This window comes from Tamandua tetradactyla, chromosome 4 (genome assembly GCF_023851605.1).
Source record: "Tamandua tetradactyla isolate mTamTet1 chromosome 4, mTamTet1.pri, whole genome shotgun sequence".
Lineage (NCBI taxonomy): Eukaryota > Metazoa > Chordata > Mammalia > Pilosa > Myrmecophagidae > Tamandua > Tamandua tetradactyla.
Window position 1 is genome coordinate 197,453,705 of NC_135330.1, and position 27,098 is coordinate 197,480,802.

The 27,098-nt window shown below is 40.9% G+C and overlaps 1 protein-coding gene across 2 annotated transcripts in view; it reads left to right on the plus strand.

Moving 5' to 3' along the window:
* The first annotated feature begins 638 nt into the window (after positions 1-638).
* Positions 639-27,098, plus strand: part of PDS5B (PDS5 cohesin associated factor B) — a 226,461-nt gene continuing 200,001 nt past the window's right edge. The window contains exon 1 of one of the 2 annotated variants that reach the window (XM_077159007.1): positions 639-825. The gene's annotated coding sequence lies outside the window, so the exon portion shown is untranslated. Of the gene's footprint in view, positions 916-27,098 lie in introns of both variants that reach the window. The other variant, XM_077159008.1, reaches the window with a different exon arrangement.

The following is a 27,098-nucleotide window of genomic DNA, read 5'->3' on the forward strand; positions in this document are numbered from 1 at the left end:
AAAAATTTCCAGCTTTTAACCCAAAAGTTGGAGATATGTAACAACAACCCATATACTTTCCAACCGCAGTGAACGAGGGAGCAGAGGCACAGACCCGACTGACAGCTGGCGTCCCGCACCCAACAGGCACACAGCAGCGGCGTGTCCCCGTGGCCGCGCGCGCAGAGCGGGCGGGCGCTGTCAGGCAGGCGCGATTGGGCCGCGCCTGGGCGGGAGCATGCGCGTGGACAGGGCGCACGGGCGCGCGCGAAAGGGGACGGGGCGGAGTCAGGGAGGCGCGCGCAGTCGGGGCGGGTCGGAGGCGGGAGCATGCGCGTGGATGGGACGGGGCGGAGGGAGGCGGCGGTCGCGCGCGGGAAGGGGCGGGGCGAAGGCTGGGGCTTGCGCGCGGACGGGGCGCGGCTAAGGTTGGCGGGCGGGCGCGCGCGGACGGGGCGGGGCATAGGCGAGGCGGGCGGGGAAGAATGAGCGGGCACGCGCGGACGGGGAGGGCGGAGGGAGGTGGGAGCCGGGCGCGGGCGGGGCGCAGGCGGGAGCATGCGCGCGGGCGGGGGGGAGGCGGGCCGGCGGGCGCGCGCGGGGCCGTCGGACCGGCAGGGGGCGCTGCGCCCCCACGCCGCGCCCTGGCTGCCCGCGGTGCCGTCCGCGGCGGTTCGATTGGAGCAGCCGCCGAGGAGCGCTTGGCGCCATTTTGAAGCGGAGAGGAGGAGGAACGGCCGGGCTGGCTGCGGAAGGGGAGGGCGGGAGGAGGCGATTGGATGCGGCGGCGGCGGCGGATCCCGGCGAGCAGCGGAGTGAGAGGAGCAGCGCGGCGGCCGCCCGGAGGTAGGGAGCCACCCAGCTAACGGAAAGAGGACGCCTCCTGCCCGGGCGCCGCGCTCCATTTCCCGGCGGCCGCCGCCGCGGCTGCGTGTGGCGAGGCTGGAGCGTCGCCCTCCTCCCGGCCGGGGCTGGGCTGCGGCGCTCGGGGCAGCGGCCGCGGCGGCGCGGGCGGGGGGCGCGGGTCGGGCCGCGTGGGGGGCCGGGGGCTGGCGGCGCGCTCCCCCCACGCCGCGGGCTCCGCCGCCGCCGACGGGAATTAAACTTGTCGCCCTGCCCGGCCCGGCCGGCGGCTGTTTCGCGGGCGGCAGGCGGGCGGCGCGGCGCTCCTGTTGAATCCTCCCGCGGGCGGGCTTTCCCCTTTCCGGGCCAGGGGCGGGGAGCGGCTCTGCGCGCGGCCCGGGCGGCGTGCGGGCCTGGGCGCGCGGCCCCTCCTCCGGGTCCCCTTCTCCGGGTCCCCGCCTCCAGGCCCCTCCTCGGGTCCCCCACTCCAGGCCTCCTCCTCCGTGTCCCCGCCTCCAGGCCCCCTTCTCCGTCCCCCCTCCAGGGCCCCTTCTACCCGGTTCCCTCCTCTGGGTCCCCTCATCTACCGTCCCTTTCTCTAGGGTTTTCTCCACCAGCTCCTTCTACCCTGTCTTCACCAGGTCCTCTCAACCGTGTTCCCTCCACCCGGTCTCCTCCACCCTGTCTCCTCCTCCCAGTCCCTTCTAGGGTCCCCTTCTCTGGGGCCCCCTGCAGGATCCGCTCCGCCCTGTTTCTTCTTCCAGGGTCCTCTCCACCCGGTCTCCTCTTCCAGGGTCCCTTTGACCCGTGTCAGTTGCACCTGGTCTCCTCCAGGGCCCTTCACCCGTGTCACCTCCACGCGTCTCCTCCAGGGTCCTCTCACCCGATCCGCTACTCCCGTGTCCCCTCTTCTAGAGTCCCCCTCCTCCAGGGTTCTCTCCACCCCGCCCACCTCTTTGGGGTCCTCTGCACTTGTGTTTCCTCCGCCCGGTCGTCTCCAGGGTTCCCTCCACCCGGTTTTCTCCTCCAGCATCCCCTCCAGGCTCCCACCCAGTCGCCTCCAGGGTCCCCTACTCCAGCTTCCCCTCCAGGGTCCCAGGGCCCCCTCCTCCAGCCTGCCCTCCAGGCTCCCCTCCGCCTGGGCCCTGCGGGCTTTCTCCGTGCCGCCTGGCCGCCCAACCTCCGCCCGGGGCGAGGAAAACGGGCTTTCACCGCTGACATTTTCGTCCTGCTTCTTGGCAGTCGCCTCGGGGCTGGCGCGGGGGAACCTGCGGGTCCGGTGAGCAGAGCCCCGCGTCGCCGGGCTCCCCCGCCCCGCCCCCGTGGCCCGCGCTGGCTTTTCTTTAGGAAACCTCGGAGTCGAGCGACCGTGAAAGTGGTTATGCAATTGCGAATAGTTGACGTTTGTGCGCTCTGCTACCTTATTGATACTTGAAAAGTTTTTGCTCAGGAGAGAAGCCTAGTTTGTGGTTGCTGGGTGTTTACGGTCCAGCCATTCTAACCAGCTCCTAGTCATTTTAGGGGGGAACCCGAACCCTGAAACCCAGCAGCCTGGCCGCCTCAGACCCGCCTGCTGTCACTGCAGCTTCCCACCCACACATCACCCAACTGAGCATCCTCCCTGACCCAGCGCAGGGCTGACCTTTTAGTTTACCCTGAAGAGCTTTCTTTGAACGCGCTTCTCCTGCTTTTCTTACGGAATGATGGCTGGTGGTGGCGTCCTGATGACCCTGTTTAGTAAATGATTTCAGAAACTTTGATTCAGCCTTCTATTTCGAAGCTTGATCTGCTGTCTGGAGGGCTTGGGAATCTTTTGTCTTCCTGTAAAACGTCGTGTGTTTATAGGAGGCAAACTGTCAATACATAGTTTTTACAGCTAGCGTGGCGACGGAATCATTGTTCTCAGCACACTTGCGTGTACTTCCGCAAGATCTCGTAGAGGCAGTGCATCTGTCTGAGGTGGTTGGCACTATTAGGGAAAAGCGAGGAACATTGTTCTGGGGTGTGCAGGTCAGTTTGTGGAACCAAATTTTACACCTAGTTATGCTTCATGTGGTGAGTGTGGGGGTGAGCACCCCAACCTGGGACTCCATTAGGCTATTCTCAGAACGAGCCAGAGCAACACACCTTAAATCAAAACATTTTGTTGAGATAAATTTGGTCATATTGTAAGTTCACAAATATGCATAGAAGAGGTTCACTTTAGACCTTTTGTTCCTGCAGTACTAACTTTTGTGTTAGTTTTCTTACTCTTTCCGCTTTATTCCTCTCCAGTTACTAACTTTTGTGTTAGTTTTCTTACTCTTTCCACTTTATTCCTCTCCAGTTATGCTTTTTTTTTCTTCCCTTGCTCTTCTCAGGAATTAGGGGAGCTATGTGATGATGATGGGATTCTTGTTGATATGAAATGTTTTTAATTTTTCTCTAAACTTATTCTAATCATCTCAATCAAACGTTTTTTTCTTTTTTAGAAAAAAACATATATGCAAAAAAAAAGCAGTAAATTTCAAAGCACAGCAATTAGTTGTAGAATAGATTTCAGAGTTTGGTATGGGTTACAGTTCCACAATTTTAGGTCCTTCTAGCTGCTGTAAGATACTGGAGACTAAAAGAAATAATATGATTCAGTACTCATACTCATTTGTCAAACCTGACCTGCTCTGTATAACTCCACTGTCACCTTTGATCTTTCTCCCACTCTTTAGGAGTATTTGGAGTATGACCATTTTTTTTCATGTTGAAAGGGGCTGTCAATAAGATGGGATAGGGGGATGGAACTAGTTGATGTTCTGGCAAGGCTGGCCCCTCTACACTTAAATTGTAGACTTCTGGAAAGTTACCCTAGTGCATGGAACGTTTGTAGACTCTTATAAAACACCTTAGGTGTTCTTTAGTATTGGCAGCAATGGTTTTCTTTGGGGTTTGGCAAGTTATGATCGGTAGCAAAATCTAACTGAAGCTTACATAAGAATGACCTCCAGAGTAGCCTCTTGACTCTATTTGAACTCTCGCAGCCACCAGTACTTTATTTGTTACACTTCTTTTCCCCCTTTTGGTCAGGATGGCATTGTTGACCCCATGGTGCCAGGGCCAGACTCATCCCTAGGAGTCATACCCCATACCACCAGGGAGCCTTTCACCCCTGAATGTCATGTCCCCGAGGGGAGAAGGAATGATTTCATTTGTAGAGTTGGGCTTAGAGAGAGTGAGGCCACATTTGAGCAACAAAAGAGGTCCTCTGGAAGTGTCTCTTAGGCATACCTATAGGTAAGCTAAGCTTCTGACGTGAGATGTGTTGTACCAAGCGTATTTGACTTGTAATTTTACTAACTTGGCTTTAGGATAAAAGCAATTTTAATTTTTAACTTTTTAAAAATACTTCACAAGTATTTTGTCATTTCCAGTGACGATAGGTATTTGGAGAAAACTTTATTTGGCCTGAGTACTCATGTTTGGGAATATTAAAAACTCCAAAAATACTGAGTTAAAACAAAACAAAATAAAACAAAACAGTAATTTCTCTGAGAATGTGTTTACCTTTTAAGCTTAAGAGGGTGCCATGGAAATCTTGAATAGGGCATGAGATCCTGTTGCTTTGTACAGGTTAGTGTGATGCCCCAGTATATCCCATAGTGGTTTGAGCAGTGAATAAAAAAAGTATTTGCAAATTCCCCTTGGGAGGGACTGGGGAGAAAGGAGCAAATATTCAACTTCCCCATTTGGGCAATTCCTGATACTGTTGCAAGCAATGGGGATAACCAAATCAATAGGCTGAGCCCTTGATCTTTGGGCTTGTCCCTATGAAACTTGTTCCTGCAAAGAAGCTGAGCCTACTTATAATTATGCCTACAGTCACCCCCAGAGAACCTCTTTTGTTGCTCAGATGTGGCCTCTGTAAGCTAAATCAGCAGGTGAATTCACTGCCCCCCCCCACATGGGACATGACTCCCAGGGATATAAATCTGTCTTGCAATGTGGGGCAGATGTTCCGGCATCATGGGATTGAGAAAAGTTTTCTTGACCAAAAGGGGAAAGAGAGAAATGAGACAAAATGAAGTTTCAGTGGCTGAGAAATTTCAAACAGAATCGAGAGGTTATCCTGGGGTTTATTCTTATACATTATATAGATATCTAAAGGTTTATGGTGTATTGGAGTGGCTTGAGGAAAGTACCTGAGACTGTTGAGCTGTGTTCCAACAGCTTTGATTCTTGAAGACAATTTTGTAACGATAATAGCTTTTACTGTGTGACTATGTAATTGTGTATGATGCTCCTTTCATCTGGGGTATGGATGGAGGAGTAAAAAATATGGTCAAACAATAAATAATAGACGGGATAAGGGGTGAAATAAAGTGGGTAGATTGCAATACTAGTGGTCAGTGAGAGGGAGGGTAAGGGATATGGGATGTATGAGTTTTTTTCTTTTCTGTTTTTATTTTTCCTGGAATTTGAGAAAGATTTTGCAGTCCTTTTGAAAAAGGTTTTACAGTCCTTTCTCACTACTTTGTTCAGAATTAGTCCATTTGCTGCCTTGAGACTGATTTTTTAGGTTGGCAGGGTTTGTTGTGTGTATGATCATGTGCAGTGAGAAAATCATGAAGATTAAGCTCAGATGAGTAAAACTTAATTGTTGTAAAGTAAGTCTTGGAACCATTAATCTGAGATATTTTAAAGTATCCATAATAGTTGTGTTCTGATGATTAGACATTAATAGTAAGCTGTAATTAGAAATACTTGGTTTAGCTGTGTAAAACTTAGATGTTAGCTAAGGGGTGTAGAGGAAAGATGGGTTAAAGCAGCAAACTATTTTCAAGGATCCGTAAAAGGCCATAAACTGGAAGCCTTCCACTAACCTGCCTCTCCCCTCTTTGACAGAATGTGCTGATCTGATTAACTTAAACGAAGACATATTAATTAAGCTTCCATATACATATAGTACCTGAGATGGTGCATAAAACAGGACTGAGACCCTGTCCAGTAGAAGTTCAGAGTCTGGGGGTTGTCCATCCGCCCCAAGGTGATGAGAGCTGGGAGAAACCAGGCAGAAGACCCCCTACTGTTAATTGGTTCTGAAATGGTTAGGCGTCCTCTTTCCTCATTGAGGCTGAAGCTGCCCTCCTTTATATGTGAGAGTGAGATTAGCCAAGACAGTTCTGTCTACATATAAAACTCAGAGCAGGAGAGGCTATTCTCACTATGACCCTTGTCTCTCACTAGGAGAGAATGATGAGAAGCCTGAAAGGAAAAGAGAGTTTGTGGTTCCCTGGGCAGTGTAGGGGTTCTTTTTCTCTTTGATCTTGGAGGGGATCTTAGGAAGCGAACAGTTTTTAAGGAAAAGCCGCATGTCCCAAAATATATCCTCACTAGCTGAAATTCCTTGGATACTTTGAATTAGCCTTCAGGTACTAGAGAGGTTGGGGAGTGGAGCCTTGTAGTCAGGGAATATGGCTAAATGTGGGGGGAATAGAGTAGTACTTTAGGGAAGTGTATTTTAAGTTAAAGTTACGCATGTATATGATGAAAAATGTAATTCTAATAATACAGAAAAGTAACAGTAAAGTTATCTTTCCTTTTCTCTCATAAGATAACGCACTGTTAACAGTTTCTGTGAAGTTCATTATGCATGTACCTGCATGTTTACATTTTTACTTTTATTTAAAACATGCAAATGTTGTACTGTTTGCTTTTGGGGGGGGGCAGGGCTGCAATTTATATTTTTCCATAGAAGTCCCAGAGATATTTTCATGCTGGTATCTATAGATCAACTAAATTAAAAATGATAGAGCATTTCCTTATGTGGATGTACCATAATTTGTTTTATCTGACTCTTATTATGATATTTAGGTTGTACCAGTTTACATTAACCAGCTCTGTATTTATGTTTCTGTCCCATGTTCACCAACATTGGATTTCGTTAAACTTTAAGCTTTTTGCCAATGTGATGTATGAAATTTACGTCTTGTTTTGAGTTTTCATTTCTTTAATTATAAAGGAAAGTTTTTTTTTCCTGTGTTTAATGGCAGGAGGTTACTTGCAGCACCTACTTGAGATTTGAGTCGCTTGATTTTCTTGCTTCCCTCTCTGCCTTCCTTTCTTCAGCTAGTATCATGTTGGAGCTTCTGGTGCCCTCTGAATCATTATTCAGAGAGGCTCAGTGCTGGGTTCTCCTACTCTTGATTTTAGCTAAAAGGCCCACAAGCAATCAGTGCTGAGCTTTGATTAAGCAGGGCCAGCTTGAGGGGACTGGAAGCCCTTGACTTGGCATTAACAATAGGGAGAAGAGAGTCAGAAGCACGTAAAAAGGCAGGAAGAGAGAGTTGAGAGACGGGAAGTACAATTTGTATAGGGTCAGCTCTGCCTACTCCTGTTGGATTGCTCTTTCTCATCCCCACCCCAACTATCATTAAGTTTTTATCTATACTTTCATCTGGTTTGCCTGTCTTCCCTGGCAGTGGTGGCAATCTGGACTGGGGATTTCAGTTCCTCTAAAGATGAGGGATGCTTAGTTTTCATATCTAGTATCCTTGAGATGTTTCGTGATGTTAGTTTTCAGTCATGCCTCTCTGGAGCTGATTTTCTGCTGAGTGCTGGAGACTTTGCATGCCTATCTGGACAGCAGTTTGGGAATGTTTCCTGTGAGTACATGGGTGTTGCCCTTATAAATCTTTACATACTCCTCCCACTTCCACCTTCACCTTTTTTATGTAATAAATTATTTTTCTAGGAGGCTTGGGAGGTGATTGTTAAACAGACTTTTCTCCCTTCCTGATTATAATGTACATTATTTGTCTTCAAATGCCTAGTATTTCTGTTATCTCTATCTGTAGGCTAAGCCAGTGGTTCTCAACTAGGGGCAGTTTTCCCCTCCCCAGCATAGTACTTGGCAATGTCTGGAGACGATATTGGTTGCCCTAACTGAGAGGCAGTGCTCCTGGCATTTAGTGTAGTGCTGTTAACACCCTGCAGTGGAGAGGACAGCCCCCTGCAACAAGGGATTCTCCAGCCCAGGGTGTCATCAGTGCCGAGGTTAAGAAGTTGTGTTTAGGCAAACCCGTCCAGGAAGCCTACAGTTGCCCTCAGCTTGTCTGGATTAGGCCTCCCCACCTAACTCCAGTGTAGCAGGCAAGCGGTAGAATGCTTCATGGAGCTTTATTCCAAAAATGGCAAACTGTAAATAAAGTTCTTGAGTACTTTTTTCTCCCTCTGTCATTTTGATATATATATATTTTTTAATACTTTGTCTTCTCCCCTACCCTTATGGTGTAATATAATTAGGTGAAAACTTGGAAGTTCCCGGCCCACTGTTCCAGACAAGCAGTGATGGTAGCATATTTTAGGCATTTGGTATGATGCTTGTTGAGTGAAGTCCCCTTCTAAAGGTAACAGAAGAGCATGGCAGTCAGGAGCATAGACTCCTAGTCGAGAATGCTTGGGTGTTTATTCTCTTCCCATCACTAACTAGGTGTGATGCCATGGGTCGATTACCTAATTTTGCTAAGCCTCAGTTTCTTAATCTGTAAAGTGGAGATAATAGCAAATATCCTATTTTAAAAAACAGCTTTACTGAGATGTATTTTGAATATTGTACATTTACTCATTGAAAGTGTATGATTAATTGGTTTTTAGTATATTCACAGGTTTGTGCAGCCACCATCACAATCTTATTTTAGAATAGCTTAAAGAAACCTTGGACCCATTGGTTCTCACTCCTCATCCTCCTCACCTCATTGATGTGATAAGCCAGGCCAAATGTTTAGTCTGGTGCTAAATATGTAAGTAATCAATAAAAGACTAGTATAACTTGGGGCAGGGAGACACATTTTGTGGCAGGGAGACACATTTTGTGGCAAACATCATTCATGTCACTTTAGAGAAGGCAAGGATGAGATAATTGTGTTTTGAATGGATATTCATGTGCTGTACTGTCTAAGAAAATTGTATTTATTGGTGGCTGGAGATAAAAGATGAAAAATTCCTTCAAGCAAGAGATGTCTGTTTGTCTGTTCAAGTAGGAAGAAAGAGACTGGTATAAAAATGATTGTAAAACAAGGCAGAATATAGTTAGTGCCTTCAGGAAGGCGGAAACGAAATATTTGAAACTGGAAATTTGAATACAAAGAGATTAATTATGTTAGGCTAAGAGGAACTATGGAACACTTCTTGAAGGAGGGACCATACTGGCCAGACCTTAGATGGTGGAAAAATGGGTCTTTTGTCTCCTGCGAAGAATCCTTATAAAATGCCCTACTCTTTGAGGTATTACCTCAGGCTGCTGCCAATTGATTGCCTTTAGTAACTACACCAGCATGTTTTTTGATGTTTCAAGTTTCTTGTGAACTTGGGAAATCAGGAAATCAAAATTTTAGATTTCTATCTAAATGTATTAAGGTTTTAATGAAAATCTAATGTCTATGGCAAAAGAGTATGAGTTTTAGTTTTAGTAGGTGGTCTTATGCTGTGTTTTTAGTAAGTTGCCTTTTTAGTTTATTCTTTGGCGCCTGCTTTCATCCCAGTTAGTTGGGTTTCTAGAATAAGTAATACTTAGATAAATGAGGCTCGTTTACACATTTTCCCTTGTTTTCTTCTCCAAGGCTTCTCTGGCAATCGTATCCCTTGACTTCTCTCCTGATTTTCCTCTTTATTCTGTGGGCACGTCCACCTGCATGTCCAGATCAGAAACACAGCCTCCTTTCCCTGCTTTTTAGGTATCCTAACTTCTGGTAATCTAAATACCTTAGCATCAGCTTAGTTCTTACCTTCTTTCCTAGCATTTCCTTTGATTTCCTCATAAATTCTCTAAACTCCAAAAAGCATGGAACTACTCCCAGTTCCTTATTACATTAGATCCTTAGTCTCTAGGTCTTTCCATGTTGGTATTTCTCTGCTTATAGTGATCTCTTTCTGTTTGACTACATGTTCAAACTCCCGCTTATGATGAATCACTCAGCACCAATGGAAAGGCCCTTCTGTTACCTCACCTTTTTTTAAGGCAATATATGGCACTCCTTTCTCCTCTCAAAACCCTGGGTATACCTCAGTCATAGAAATCCCCACACTGGATATTATAGTTTGCTTAAATATGTTTCCTTGCCCTAGATTGTTAGCTTCTGGAAGGCCTGGACTTTTTTTTCCAGCTATTTTGGATCCTAGCATAGTGTTGGCACATAGAAGATAAGTATTTACTGAACATATAACTATATATACTCTGTGCTGATTTGAAAGGCTTATGTATCCTAGAGAAGCCATGTTTTAAACCTGACCAATCTTGTGGGAACAACTGTTACTTTTCTTTTTTTTCTTTTTGAGGCTTCTGTTCCTTTACTTTTTTTTTTTTTTTTACTTTTTTATTGTGTAATATAACACATTTACAAAGTAAAGAAAGAAAAAAGCAGTAGCAATAGTTTTCAAAGCACTCTTCAACAAGTAGTTACAGGACAGATCCCAGAGTTTGTCATGTGCTACCATAGGAGGCTAGATGGCTTAAATTTTTTCATCACCACAATTGACTTTTTTGCTTTCATTTTTTGTGAAAAATTGCATATATACAAAAAAGCAATAAATTTCAAAGCACAGTTGAACATATTTCAGAGTTTAACATGGGTTACAATTCCACAATTTTAGGTTTTTATTTCTAGCTGCTCTAAGATATTGGAGACTAAAAGAGATACCAATTTAATAATTCAGCAATCACATTCATTTGTTAAACCCTACCTTCTCTGTATAATTCCACCATCACTTTGACCTTTTTTGTCCCTCTGTTTAGGAGTGTTTGGGCTAAGACCATTCTAACTTTTTCATATTGGAAGGGTCTGTCACTAATATGGGGTAGGAAGGTGGAGCTATCTGATATTCTGGAGAGGCTGGGCCCTCTAGGTTTCAGGACTTATTTGGTCCAGGGATCCATCTGGAGCTTGTAGGTTTCTGGGAAGTTGCATGGAACCCTTGTGGAATCTTATATGTTGCTCTAGGATTGGTCCTGGTTGGGCTTTGGCAGTTTATGATAGGTAGCAAGGTCTAACTGAAACTTGTGTAAGAGCAACCTCCAGAGTAGCCCCTCTACTCTATTTGAACTCTCTCAGCCACTGATACCTTATTTGGTATGCTTCTTTCCCCCCTTTTGGTCAGAATGGTATTGTTGATCCCATAGTGTCAGGGCCAGGCTCATCCCTGGGGGTCCCCACACCACCAGGGAGACTTTCATCCCTAAATATAATGTCCCTGGAGAGCAATGGTTTCACTTGCAGAGTTGGGCATAGAGAGAGAAAGGCTACATTTGAGCAACAAAAGATATACCCTATTCTTAACATTTTGCATTAGTGTGGTACTTTTGTTATAATTCATTTTCCCAATTTCTTGCCTCTTTGAAACTGTGTGAGATAATAAATGTTGTTTTGAACTGCTTAATTTTGGGGTAATCTATAATATAGCAGTAGATTACTAGTCTGTGTATTTCTCCTTTTATCTAGGTCATCTTTAACTTATTGCAGTAACATATTTTGCAATCACTGTAGAGATCTTGCGTGTTAAATTTATTCTTAAGAACTTAATGTTTTTTGATGGTACTATAAATGAAATGTTCTGAATTTCATTTTTCACTTATTTCCTACTAGTTTATAGAAATACAGTTGATTTTTTTTATTATCCTTGTGTTCTTTCAATCTTGCTCAAATTCACTTTGTTCCAATACCCTTTTTGTAGGTTTCTTAGGGTTTTCATTGTATAATGTATAAACAACCATGTCATTTGTAAATAAGGTAGTTTTATTTCTTCCTTTCCAGTTTTTAAGGTTTATGTATTTTTTCTTAGCTTATTGCACTGTCTAGGAAATTGTGACAATAGAGGTCCTTGCCTTGTTCCTGATCTTAAGAGGAGAGTATTCAGTCTTTCACTGAAGTGGATTTCATTAAGTGGATTGTCAGCTCTGGATTTTTTTTATAGTAAATAGAGGAAGTTCCCTGCTATTCCTAATTTAATGAGTTTTTTTAAAAATTATGAATGGGTTTTGGATTTTATCAAATGTCTCTTTTTTGTGATTTATTGAGATGATACAGTTTTTATCTTTTATTCTTTTGTTATGGTGACTTGTGTGTGTGTGTTTTTAACTTAAGCTTTATTTTGAAATGATTTCAAGCTTATGGGACAGTTGCAAAAATAATGCAAACCTCATACAGAGAATGCCAACATATTTTCCCGTCTCTTAGAATCCTATATCCAACAGTTTTAACATTTTGCTACATTTGCCATATTTTATATATCCGTCCATCCATGTATTTCTTAAACACTTAAGAACGGGTGCTATACATCATGTGCCTTGAACACATAATAGTTCCATGTACATTTCGTAAGGACAAAGATATATACTTATGTAGCTGTTCGGGTCCAGACCACCTTCCTGCAGAGTACAGGCTGAGGCTGCTGTGAAACCAAAAAACATGCCAGGCACAGAAGTAGACATAGGTTTATTGGGACTTACGAAAAGGAGAGGTTCTCTGGTGGCTGACTTTCCAGACATTTATCGCTTTGCAAGGACCAGGAGTCTAGGAAAGGGTAATACTTGATTCTAGAACAAGGGCATTCCATGCAGCATGAGGGCATCAGGTCTCTAGTATCATCGTTAAAGGGGCCTACGACCTGATGTTTTACTAAGATTAGTGCTTATAATCAATGCTGGTTTTACATCCAGCATTGGATGTAAAACAAGATATAATCAATGCTGGTTTTACATCTGTGGTTGCATTCGCCTCCTTCCAGGGAGATTGTTTCCTTTTTGACCTTTGACCTTGGCTAAAGCAGGTTTGTATGGGCCATGTAGGAGGGGGCCCGGGTCCTGGGCTGCCCCAGTAATCCTCTTAAGTACAGTAATCAAGTTCAAGGACTTTAACATTGATATAAAGCTTACAGTCTGTGTTCAGTTTTTTCATATTCCAATACTAGCTTTTGAAGTTTTTTCCCCTCCATTATTAGAAACTGCATCTCTTTCAGGAAGCATGTGTTGGGGTTCTTCCTTTCTTTCCATTTTTTTTTAATTAAAATTGTCTGACAAATTCTGCCTCTGAGTGAAGCGTTTGGTACTCTTACAATTAGTGTTATTTATACAGATGGGCTTAAGTCTACCATTTTACTGTATGTCTTATATCTGTCTAATCTGTTTACTTTTTCCTGTCTTTATGGCTTTCTTTGATGTTAGTCAAATATTTTTTTAATACTATGTTTTAAATTCTCTGTTGGCTTTTTAAAACTATACCGTTTGGTGGTTTTTTTTTTTTTTTTTTTTTGGTGGTTGCTCTAAGGATTACACTTGTTCTAATTTGCTAGCTGCTGGAATGCAATATACCAGAAACGGTACAGCTTTTAAAAAGGGGAATTTAATAAGTTTCTGGTTTACAGTTCTGAGGCTAAGAAAATGTCCTAATTAAAACAAGTCTATAGAAATGTCCAATCTAAGGCATCTAGGGAAAGAAACCTTGGTTCAAGAAGGCCAGCGATATTCAACGTTTCTCTCTCAGCTGGAAGGGCACATGGTGAACACGGTGTCATCTGCTAGCTTTCTCTCCTGGCTTCCTGTTTCATGAAGCTCCCCAGGAGGCATTTTCCTTCTTCTCCAGAGGTCGTTGGCTGGGGGACTCTCTGCTTCTTGTGGCTATGTCGTTCTACTGTGGCTCTCTCGTGGTTCTAAAAAGGGACTCTCTCCAAAACATTTCCTCTTTTAAAGGATTAATTGGTAGAGTCACATCTCCGTGGAAGCTATCTGATCAAAAGTTACCACCCACACGCAGTTGGGTGGGTCACATCTCCATGGGAACAATCAAAATGCTTCCAGCCAGCAGTACTGAATGAGGATTAAAGGACATGGCTTTTCTGGGATCCACCACAGATTCACACTGGCACAACACTATTCATTATTAATTTTCACAGTTTATTTAACATTAACATTATACCATATTATACCATCTCATGTAAAATGGAAGAACTTAAAAGAACATAATTACACTTAGCCTTTGTGTTATTGGTATGTTTCACTTCAATACAGTGTTATTTTGCTTTAACTAGTCAGTTGCCTTTTAAGTAATTTAAGAAAATTTATAATCTTTTATATATACCAACATATTTACCATTTTGGGCTATCTTCATTTTGATCCAGAGAATCGAATTTCATTTGATATCATTTACTTTCAGTCTGAAGAACTTCCCCAACGTTGCATAATTTACAGGTCTTGTGACAAAGTCTTTCAGCCTTCATTTACTTGAATGTCTTTATCTTACTCTTATTATTGAAGGAAAGAATATTTGTGCTGGATATAGAATTTTGGGTTGACAGTCTTTCTTTAATTACTTTGAAGATGTAGTTTTATTGTTTTCTGCTTTTTTATTATATTTGATGGGAAATCAGCCTTCATTTCTAACATTGTTCCTCTGTATATACATTTTTTTTGTTACTGCTCTGAAGGATGTGCAGTTTATTTCTGTTTATTTGTTTATTTTGGTATTCTGGTTAGAGTTTGCTAAGCTTATATGATTTTTAAGTTTATATATTTTTTAAATATTGAGACATATTAGCCATTTATTTTAAAACTACTTCTGCCTCATTCTCTGTCTCTCCCTTATTCTAAGATTCTGGTTGCACATGTGTAGCTTTGCTTAAACTGTCCTCAGGTCTCTGAGTCTTTGTTAATTTTTTTTCAATCTTTTTCTTCTTTTCTTCATACTGAATAATTTCTACTGATCTGTCTTCAAGGTTACTGACTCTTTTCTGCTGTTTTTAATATGCTGTTAAGCCCATTATCAAATAATGTACCTTTTTAAAAAAATTTTTTATTAATTAAAAAAACAATTACAGGAAGGAAACACAAATAGTCTTAGTATATGCTCATCTGTTCTACATATATAATCAGTAATTCACAATATCATCACATAGTTGCATATTCATCATCATGATCATTTCTTAGAACATTTGCATCAATTCAGAAAAGGAAGTAAAAAGACAACAGAAAAAGAAAATGAAAACAGAAAAAAACAAAATTTTACATGCCATACCCCTTACCCCTCCCTTTCATTGATCACTAGCATTTCAAATTAAATTTAACATTTATAATGTACCTTTTAATTCTAGACTTTCATTTGGTTCTTTTTTTTTTTTACCATTTCTGTTTCTCTGCTGAGATTCTTCATTATGACCATGCTTTTCTTCAGTCTTTGAACATATTTATAATAACTCCTTTAAAACCCTTATGTTTTATTCCATGATCTAGATTATCTCATGATCTTTTTCCGATGACTGTTTAGCCCCCTCTGTGCTGCCACCCCCCGACATGGGTCACATTTTCCTGCCAAGTATTAATTGTGTAGTGAATGTCATTGCTGATAAATTATATCATCTCTAAATTCTCTTCATCTTCCTTTGATGACTATTTCTTTTTGTTAGCATGAACAGTTAAATTACTGGCTGATTATCCTTGAACATGTGGAGATTTAGTCTTATAATTCGGTAGAAAGTGTGTAGAAAGTCTAAGGTGTTTACTAAGCCTCTAATTTAGCCATAATCAGAATCCAAGCGCTTGTTTCCTCTGGAGTGGATAGCAGCTGAACTCTTTATTGAGTTCTTTGAATTTTGCAGTTGTTGCTTTCCACTGGGTTCTTTCCTGAGTATATTATGCAGCTTAGATTCAGTGAAGAATTTGAAGGAGTATATATCAGTTGTTGTTTTTTTTTTTTTTTTTTGCTTGGGCAGGCACTGGAAATTGAATATATATCAATTTTTGAGGCTTCTACTGTGGCTCTCTTTTCTTAACATCTCCCTTAATTTCCAGCCACTCTGCCACCATGAACTCCAGTTCTACTTGGATTCTAGCTGCTCTGTGTTGCTGCAGACTGGGAGTGCCCCTAGAAAAAGAGTTGTATAAACTTGAGTGAACCTGCCTTTTTTCAGTGGTCACATCTCCTCCAGTTTCTGCCTGCTGTTGGTTGCTTTCTGTTGCCTGTGTGGGAGGGTTCATGCCGTCTGTTGGATGGAAGCCACTCCACCATTGCTGGAGCTCCTCATATGCTCATTTCCACTCATGTCAAACTAGGCCTTAAACACAGTTGTTGACTTAATACACACTTTTTAAATGAGAGTAATTGCTTTGATTACATACACTTGGACTGAATAGGTAATTGTTTGATGGGAAGTGGGGAACTAAGTAACATATATAAATGCTGGTGAAAGGGCCAGCTAGATTTCTCTTTTCCCTTTTATTGGCAGCAAACTGACAGCAGTGGACACATAGTACCATATAATATTGAAAAAAAATGTCTCTTCTCAACTCTCTTTGACCCTTACCTATGTGTCTTTTTCTATTCTAAGAAGCAAATATTAAAGTGTAAATGTTTGTCTCACTGCTTTTGTTTTAAAATTCATGTTCATGGAATGACTGTTAGAAATCTATTTATTTTTAAGTGGTTAGTTAGGACCAGCTCAAGTCTAGAGGACCCCTCAGGATTGAACTACAGAATTTGAGTTAATGACTCTGACTTTAAACAGATTGAAAAAAAAATTGTGTGCAACAGGGAACTAGGTGAGTTGATTTTAGAGATGGCACGTAAATCTTCTAGTTGATTTATTTTTTTGTGCTCTTAGCACAGTCTAAGGTTAACATTAGTGTAGTCTAATGCATTTATTAAACTGTTGGCTTTTAAATTGTGTTGTAGAATCTGAACAGTGCCCATTTTGTTATTTTAATATAAATATTACTGCTTGTAAAAAGGTAGATTTTAAAATTTGAACTTGCACCATTGGAAGGTAAATACATTCAAACTTAATGTTTTTCAGTTAAATCCTTAAGTATTTTTGCTGATGGAAGGAAAGCAAGGCACGTGATGACCCAATGTGTGCTATTGATTTCCCCTTTAGTTGGGGATAATTTGAGGTATAGAAGAAACAAGTAGAATCATCCTAAATTACATTTTCATCCCTGCCAGGCACGGTTTGATCAAAGAAGTGAAACGATTACAACTGGTATAAGGGTTTTATTGCAGTGATTGAGCTTTACTAGTTTAGGAGCTGGTTCTACACTCCTGTATTTGGAGTTGGGCTTGAAGTCAGCAGGGCTGGCAGTCTGAAAGAGAAGATAGAAATAAAGTGGGAGAGAGCAAGGTTATTCTGGCACCCATAAGAAACATTTAGAATTAATGATGATGAGCTGAAATCTACACACACAAACTTGAACCTGTATGTATCCAAGCCTCCAGTTTTGACAATGTGGGTAACCTGCGGTAAGGGTGTTGCATTTCACACAGCTATGTACAGATTTGCCCAGGAATATTTGGAGATGCTAAAGAAGGTCTCTGGCAGAATTTGTAGTAGCTCTGAGCTCAGTTGCTACCCCATTCCAATGAAAGTAAGCCCACAGATCTAGGAGGTGTGAGAACTGTAATAGTGCCTCGGCTGACATTGAGATTTTTAACACAAACATAATTGCTGCTTCATTTTTGCCTTCCAGATCTTGTTGGAATTTCTATACAGGCCAAACCAAACCCACAATCTTGCAAGAAAAGTAATTTGGGGAAATACAGTCTCAGCCTAGCGAATTTTACCCAGTGCCGAGCCTTCAACTGTCCACCCCCTGTCAGTTTGTCCTCTATATATGCCTCTTTTCAACCATATTAACTTAACAGATAGAGACAGTTGCAAAACCTTACTTTCGCTGAATATAATGTAACTATCCCTTGTTCAACTGACATTATACAAACCCTCTCCTTAGAAGAGGATATAATATTCCTTTTCCTTTTGGGGGGGTGTTCATTTCTCTTCTAGCAGTCACATTTTCCACTTAATATCCTGTAACTTAAATATGATATGTGAAAGTAGCTACTGTTAGGTGGTTTGAGAATGGAAGATGAAAAACAAATTGGTTAATATATACACAAAATTTTTATATTAAAATAAGGAAGAAATACTCATCACTATTAGAATTCACCTTTCTGCAACTGGTTGTAGCTGGTATCTATAATTACCTTCTTCCACTGCTGCTCTCCTTCCCCCCTCTGTCCTTTGAAAGCACCGTAGCTCGTTGTGGTTCCTTCACTGGTGGAGTAACCTACACCCTTATTCCTTAAGGGTCTGGGTTCATACATCTGTGGATTGTTTTCATTGACTTCACCACAGTACATGAAATTAGCATGTAGCATCTCAGAGAAACTCCTGCATTCCAGACATACTTCTCCTTTTGAGTGGTAGCAACCCCATTTTTCCTTAATAGTTTTGACCCTCCCCTGTCAGATCTGTAACCCCCTTCTTTGCCTGTTGACCCATTATCATGAGGAGCCCAAAGTCACTAGTTGGAACCATTGCTTTGTCTCTTGGTGGAAACATTCCTCTCTTGGAAACAAAAATATCTAGTTGTAGGGACAGAAAGCCAAAAGAAAAAAAAATAAACTGAAAGAAATAACATTTGTATGCTGAGAACAATTTTCTAGAGGAAAAATTGATGAAGGTAGGAGAGAGATGGTAGAATTGGCTGGAGAAATGTGCTTGAGTAGGCAAGGGTTGGCTTTAGGGGACCATTGACAGTCTCTTGTAATAGGAAGAGATGTCAGAGTATATGGATATAGAAGCATGTAGGGACATAGATGATGTGGTAGGTTATCAGTGAATTAGAAAGCAAAGTTGTAAATTAGGAGTGAGAATGAGTAAATACAAATTAATATAGTTACTTTTCGTACTATTTGGACTTTTTTGGCATGGGCGCCTTGTAAACAAATATTTTTATACATCAAAACAAGGGTGTATATATTCAGGAAAGTACAGATAATTTTCTCATTTATTCTCATATTTAATAAACTAATGGATAGGTGGCTGTAAGCAGTTGTTCTAGTTCTAGGTCTGATATGCCTAAAGAAAGAACCAAGAATTATATGTATTATTTTGAGCTTTCACAAATTAATTGTAAATAACATAAAATAGGATACAATTTTGTCTTTCTTTTTCACAAAGGAAATGCTGCAATAGTGTGCTGCAATAGTGTGTCATGTCTGCTCTGAATCTGGAGGTTATATATTGTGCTTAGGAGGGTGAGCCTGGAGTCATACTGCTGGGGTTTAAATCCCAGCTCTTCTGTTTACATGTATTTCAGTTAGTATTATTCTCTAACCTGCTCCCCTCACCCCAACTCTGTGGCTTAAAACAGTGACTGGTTATTGCTACTTATGAATCTGTGCATCATCTGGGTAACTGTGATTGTCTGGGCTAGAGTTTATTGATTTCATCTAGGCTTGTTCATACATCTGTGGTCAGCTGGCAGTTTGGCTGGGGCCTGGTTGGTCTAGGGTGGCTGCTTACATTTCTGGGAGCTGGTTGGTGGCTGTCAGAATGTTGAAGGTCACTGATGTATGTCATCACTCTCTAGGCTAACTTGGGCTTCTTCACATGGTGGTGACAGGGTTCCAAGAGGGCCAGTGGAAGTGCGCAGGGTCACTTGAGGTCTAAGCTTAGTATTGGCACAGAGTCACTTCTCCCACATCCTTTAGGCCAAGGTAAGTCATGAGGCTGGTCAAGATTCAAGATGAGGAAATTCATCTCCACCTTTTGATGGGAGGAGGTGCAGTGTTACATAGCAAGGGGTATGATTACAGAGAGGGGTGGATAATTGGGGCCACTTTAATAATCATTCTGCCACCCAGTGTGACCTTGCACAGGTCTCTTCATCTCTCTGAATCTATCTCCTAATTTGTAAAATAGTGAGAATAATGAAATTTGCTGAAAGATGATTTCTAGAGTTAGATAAAATAACCTATGAAAAGTGCTTATGATAGTGGCTGATGTATGCTGCTGAGTGCTCAGTAAATATTAGCTGTTAGTATGATTATGTTCTCCTAATAATCCTGTGGTACTGTCATTTTCTCCTTACAGCTGAGAAAGCAGCATGACTTGCTGAGTTACCAGTATGCTACGATGATTGGTAGACCCAATATCTGAATGAAGGTTTTTTGCGTGAAAAATCTATTTATATCTCTTACCCCTCCCTTTCATTGATCACTAGCATTTCAAACTGAATTTATTTTAGCATTTGTTCCCCCCATTATTTATTTTTATTCCGTATGTTCTACTCCTCTGTTGACAAGGTAGATGAAAGGAGCATCAGACACAAGGTTTGCACAGTCACATAGTCACATTGTGAAAGCTATATCATTATTCAGTCATCTTCAAGAAACATGGCTACTGGAACACAGCTCTACACTTTCAGGCACTTCCCTCCAGCCTCTCCATTACATCTTGAATACTTAATGCGTAAGAATAACCTTCAGGATAACCTCTGGACTCTGTTTAGAATCTCTCAGCCATTCACACTTTGTCTCATTTCACTCTTTCCCCTATTGGTCAAAAAGGCTTTCTCAATCCCTTGATGCTGAGTCTCAGCTCATTCTAGGGTTTTTCTCAATCCCTTGATTCTAAGTGTTAGCTCATTCTAGGATTTCTGTCCCATGTTGCCAGGAAGGTCCACACCCCTGGGAGTCATGTCCCACGTAGACAGGGGGGAAGGTAGTGAGTTGCTTGTTGTGTTGGTTGGAGAGAGAGGCCACATCTGAGCAACAAAAGAGGCTCTCCTGTGGTGATTTTTAGGCCTAAATTTTAAGTAGATTTGACCTATCCTTTGTGGGGTTAAATTTCATATGAACAAACCCCAAGACTTGGGGCTCAGCCTATAGCTTTGGTTGCCCACACTGCTTGTGAGAATATCAAGAATTCAACTTGGGGAAGTTGAAATTTCCCCCATTCTCACCATTCCCCGAAGGGGACTTTGCAAATACTTTTCCACTCACTGATCAAACCACTCTGGGATTCTTCGGGGCATCACTCTGGACAAACCAACAAAATCTCATGTCCTACCCAAGGTTCCATGTGCTTACGGTGTTCAATTAAGCTGTCTACATAAGTTATATTAGGAAAAGACTGTGTATCTTTTTGAAGATGTCAGTCTTTTTGAAGATGTCAAGTATAATTTCTCAGGGAAATTTTCCTTACCCAGCATACTCAGTTTCAGACTCTTGGCATCTGCCCACTTCTGGTATATACTTTCATAGTAAAACTTATCACATTTCCCCCATTTTATTAACAGTTTTATTGAAAAATAATTCACAATACCATACACTTCATCCATTTGAAGTATACATTTCAATGGCTTTAGTATATCCACATCCATCACCACTATCAATTTTTTTCCACTACCCCAATAAGAAACCATATCCTTTAGCCATCACCTCCCAATCTCCATCCCCTCCTTTGTTCCTGACCCCAGGAAGCCACTAATCTGCTTTCTTTTTGTATAGATTTGTCTCTTTTGGACATTTCATATTAATGGGATCATACGTATGTGGTCTTTGTGACTGGCTTCTTTTATTTAAAATAATATTTTCAAGATACAGCTGAATAGTAACCCATTGTATGGATATACCACATTTTGTTTATCCTTTCCATCTCTTGATGAGTATCTGGGTTGTTTCCATCTTTTGGCTATTATGAATAATGCTGCTGTAAACATTCGTACAGGTTTTTGTGTGGACATGTTATAATTTTTCTTGGAAACATACCTAGAAATGGACGTGTTGGTGATTGTTTTCGTATGGTAACATTATGTTCAGTCGTCTGATGAATTGCCAGACAGTTTTTCAAAGCAGTTGTCCCATTTTACATCCCATCAGCAGTGTATGAGGGTTGCAGTTTCTCTATATCCGCAGTACTTACCTGTCTTTTGATTGTAGCCATCAGTCTTTTTTCTTACATCCACACTAGTGAGTGTGAAGTGGTATCTCATTGTGGCTTTGATTTGCATTTCCCTCATGCCTAATGATGTTGAGCATTTCTTCATGTGCTTATTGGCAACTTGTATATTATCTTTGGAAAACTGTATTCAAATTTTGCCCATTTTTAATTGCGTTAAATTTCTTTTTTCTTTTTTTTTGCTATTGTTGTAATAGTTATTTGTATATTCTAGTTATCAGTTCCTTATTAGATATATGACTTGCAAATATTTTCTCCCATTTTGTGGGTTACCTTTTTAACTTTCTTGATAGTGTTCTTTGAAACATAAATGTTTTTAATTTTGGTGATGTCTAGTTTACTTTTTTTTTTTGCTATTTATGCTTTTTGGTGCCACAATTTGAGAAGCCATTGCCTAATGGCTTCTTCCTGACTAATAGAGGTCAGGAAGCTTATATCTATGTCTTCTAAGAATTTTAGCTCTTATATTTAGGTCTTTGATTCATTTTGAGTTAATTTTTGTATATGGTGTGAGTCAGTGACACAGATTTATTCCTTAGCATATAGATAACCTGTTCTCCTAGCACCATTGGTGAAAAAGATCATTCCTTTTGGAAAAGATCATTCCTTTCTCACTGAATGTTCTTGGAATCCTTGTCAAAAATCACTTGACTATAAATGTGAGTGTTTATTTCTAGACTCAGTTTTATTCCATTGATCTATATAGTTATCATTATGCCAGTACCACACTCTCTTGATAAGTGTGATTTTGTAATAAGTTTTGAAATTGGGATGTTAGTCTTTGAACTTCATTCCTTTTCAAAATAGTCTTGGCTATTCTGGGTACCTTGAAATTTCCTATGTTTTTAGAATCAACTTGTCAGTTTCTGCAAAGAAGTTATTTGGAATTCATACTGGATTTTTAATACTTTGCTTCTCTATCTTTCAAGTGTTTATATAATGAATGATTTCTTATGATAATCCTGTGGAGTAAGCAAAGTAGGTCTTATGTATTACCGAATTTATTTTACAATGGGAAGATTGAAAATGGCTAAGGGTGTTTTCTAAGCTCACAATAAGTAGCTCAAGTTAAAATTTTTTGTCTTTTGGCTCCAAATAGTGGGTTCTTGCCACTGCTTTCATGACTCATCTCATCTCTTCCTTTGTGAATCCTGTTAGAGGTCTTGAGAATGTTTCTCTAAGATTATTAGTGTTAGGGTTCTCCAGAAAAGATTGAGTTGGCATAATGGGTTTCTTTTATTAACGTTTTATTGCTGGGTGTATATGGAAAGAGTGTACAGGTTGCAAGTGTACAACCTGTTTGTGTGTGAGTTTTCACAAACTAAACACACCCATGTAATGAACTTCCTGATCAAAACACACATCACTAACACCCCAGAGGCCTCCCGTGTGCCTCCAGTGATTGCTCCCCTAAATGTAACTAATATCCTGACATTTAATGGATTCATATTTTATGTAGTTGTTTGTGTTTGATTTTTTTTTGGTCTGATGATGTTTTTGTGCTTCATCCATATTGCTGCATGTAGTAGAATAAGCAGAGATGCTCCTGATACTTTTATTATTTACTTACTATATGTTATTTTTATTTACTCATACAGGTGATTTTGAGTTAATCACATAATTATGTAGGCCAAAGTTGAATGAAGATTTGTCGGAGTGAGAATTTTGATAGGGAATTTTGATAGGGTGAATAGGGTGATGTCTGTGTACATGAGGTGAAATAGGCTATTGTGATTCATTACATAAAGCCAGTGTGTTGAATCATTATGAGGAGCCAGTGCTACCAGGCTGAGTGCACTTTATTACATTGTACTTGTTCTGTAATTTTTAGTTCTTTATGACATTTTTATAAGGAGTATGATACAAAAGTCTATACGCTTTAAGGCATTAATTGAACGTTTCTGTTCATCGTGGTGTAATGAAGGAAGCGTGGGCTTTCTCTCAAATCTTTGTGGTCTGTGGACGTGTTGCTTCTCTAACCTATAAGCATATTGTACTGTAGCTTAGGATGAGAGTTGTATAGCTCAAAGTACATAAAAATAACATGTAGTTCCTGGCAAATAGATACTCAGTGAATATTAGTTTTATTCTTTCATTTATTATTTGGTGAATAAGACAATTTACCAATTTGTGGATAGATTTTTGTTTTCAAAATAACAAAGGTTTTTTTTATAATGTACTTAAAGCTAAAGACTTCCTTGGTACCTGTGAAATATAGTTATATCTTGGCTTGACAAATATGTCAAGATACTACTCTAGATGTGGTGTAATTACTTCTTCCACCCTTCTCTCACATTAAAAAAATTTATGTTTTAAAAACATGGATCATGCTATACAGATGGTCTTACTTTTTCTTTTTCTTTTTTTTTTTTTTAAAGAAAGAGGGAGGAAGGGAAGGAAAGACAGAGAGAAGGAAGGAAAGGAAACATCTTTAAACATTTTCTTGTTTTATTGTATTTTGTTTGTTTGTTTGTTTTTTACATGGGCTGGGGCCGGGAATCGAACCGAGGTCCTCCGGCATAGCAGGCAAGCACTTTGCCCGCTGAGCCACCGCGGCCCGCCCCGGTCTTACTTTTTCAATTTAATGAGTTTTTTTTGAACTTGGATTTGTCAGTACGTATAAATTGCCTCATCAACTTTGGTTTTACATACTTACACCCAACATTACTTAACTTTTCTGTTGTAGGGCATGTTGGTGGTTTCTAATCTTTTGCAGTTATAAACATCTTTGCATGTTGCTCAGTTTGCTGTTATCTGTATTTTAAGGTTGAAGCTGGCAGGTGGAGAAGGGAAGAACCAAGGGAATTGGAGGAAAAATGGACCAGAACCTTGATGGAACCATGATGAAGCTTTCTTTGCTTTGGGGTTATTTAGTTACCTTGGATAAACACTACTGTATTGTTGGAGGTGGTTAGACTGGGAATTTTTGTTCATTGACACTTAGGAATCGTAATGGATATCGTGGGCACCTGTGTCTAGCATTTGTCTAAATGGAAATGCTCTGCTCTAGTGTTTTGTAAATAAGCTTAATATTTGCTCTTTACTTTTGAAAAGTATTGTTTATCTAATTAAAGAGTTTTCCCTCTCTCTCTGATTTGCGCTAAGAAACCTAAACGTCAGAAATAGTAAGCAGTTTAATTTAGATGACCCCGTGCTTTTTTCTTCTTTTCCTATTTATATAATTCGTTCATTAGTAGATTTTTTGATGTTGACACTTTTTGCAGAGAGAGCTTGTGTGCAAGAGAGTATTGCACACCAGTAAGACTGCAAAATCATGTGCATATTACTTGTCTCATCTGAAGCAGTTTCCTGAGCTATGGTCAGAAGACCTTTGAGTCATATCTCAGGCTAGGAGAATTGCTATATACAAGTCAGCTTAAATAAAATCTAAAGCCACTTATTTACTAGCTACGGAGATGGAATGAACCTGACCATCTTGACCAGTTAGGGCCTATTGGTGGAACTAGGCCTTTGAACTTCCTTAACTTCTTGTAGCCACATTCCTGGAGAGGAGTGTAATGGGTGTGGAGAGGCAGCCGCATGTTGTAGTCACATCGTGTTATGTTTTGACTGTATAAGCGTTTGAGATACGTAAATAAGAGATACAAGTATTGGAAAGGAAGAAACCAAATGTACATTGTTATTGGCTGCTTGGCTGCTTATTCATAGCTTTTCTTCCCCTGCTTTCTTGCGACAGAACTTGATTTTTCCGTGAAATCAGGGACCATGAGCTTCAGAGAAGGGTGGTCTCTCCTGAACCCTGACCTAAATGGAGTGGTCTAAACCAACTATGGTGGTTCTGTTTCCCTTCATAGCAACTGGTTTAAAAATGGTATTATTACTTTTTTCAATTTTTGCCAGCCCAGTGGGTGTAAAATCCTTTCTCATTGTGGTCTTAATTTGTATTTTCCAGATTACGAATGAGAGGTGGGCCAACTTTTTTTTTTTTGGCTATTTGTGTTTCTTTTTTTATTTACCCAAATCTGTTGTGTTCTTTGCTGCATCTATTGATATTTAGTTACCTATTCTGCCCCCCCAATTCCCTTCAACTTGGACTTGTTATACTTTTGAGTCCCAAGAATTCTCTTCTTTTACTATTGTTACTTTTCATAGTGACCTACTTTCGTTTTATTTATATAGTATCTGCACATTTCATTGAGGGTACTAATTAAAGTTAAACATTTTTTCTTCTATGTCTTTATCTACATTAACTCTTGATATGATCTGGTTGCTCTGCTTCTCAATTTGTGCACCTTTTTTGAACTATTTGAGTCTCCTTGTGAGCTTGTTGATTTTTCCTTATGCAGTTATATTTATAAGTGAGATTCTAGATTAGTTATTACTGGTAGCAGATGTCAGCTTCTTCAGCAATCCTACGTGTTAGGATCGTGCTCTCTAGATGGGAAATGGTAGCTCTGGTTCTCTGTGTGTGTTACCCGGTGTGATATGAATTGAGAGAGGCTTAGAAGGGTTACTTTTAGGGTATGTGGGCTGGAGCACACTGGCAGGGTGCGTGTCTCCTCCCATGTACAAGACAGATGGCTGGGGAGAGCATTTGGGTCACAAAACCCCAGTTTGATGTATCTTGTAGCCTCTGCTAAGTGAAGCAAGCCCAGGTGCAGACTCTGGCCATCAACATTGTGTTCTGGTTCCTGGTGGCCTTTCCCCGTCCTGTCTGCACCTTCTGGTAGTTCTGTCAGCCTTTTACAGGGGTGCTGCATTCTCTGAGCACAAGTCATTAACGGGAATTAGGAAAGGAGTGGTTGTGCTGAAAGAGGGAGCTTTTGGAAGGTTTTTGTTTGTTTCATAATTGTGGTGGTCAGAAGCTGGGAAGTGGTCCTCGTCTGATCTTCACTCTTGCTCTTTGCCTCAGCCTGCTTGCCTTCTGGTTAAAGCCAAGCATCCCTCTGCACATCACATGACTCCTGGGAAAGAGCTTGAGGGTGGTGGGGGATTGCTAGGCTAGCAGCTCTGCCAGGGCACTAACGCAGCTTTCCAGTTGGAATCCTTGTAGCTTCAGACTGGCTACTCCCATCCTCTCCCCAGAGGTTTCTTCTGGGTTGAGGTGGTGTTCTTCTCTTCTGACTTGTAACGCTGTTATCAGTCCCCCCTGAGTTCTGTATTTGACCATTTGGGTCTGGGAAGAAGAGAGAAATGCTGTGATGCAGTTGACCATCTTGAAGCCAGAAATCCCAACAGATGATCTTTTTCATCTGCGTTTTATTCTTATTTTCAGGTTGAAAAATTCTTTCTTAACTTAAAGATAAGATGTCTTTAAAAGTTTTTGTATTTTTTTAAAATATGACACACAAACATGAACATTCTTGCCATGTGATCATTCCATTCTTGGTATATAACCAATAACGCACAGTATCATCACACAGTTGTATATTTATCACCATGATCATTTCTTAGAACATTTGCATTAATTCAGAAAAAGAAATAAAAAGAAAAAAGAAAAAAACTCATACACACCATACCTCTTGCCCTTCCCTCTCATTGACTGCTAGCATTTCAACTT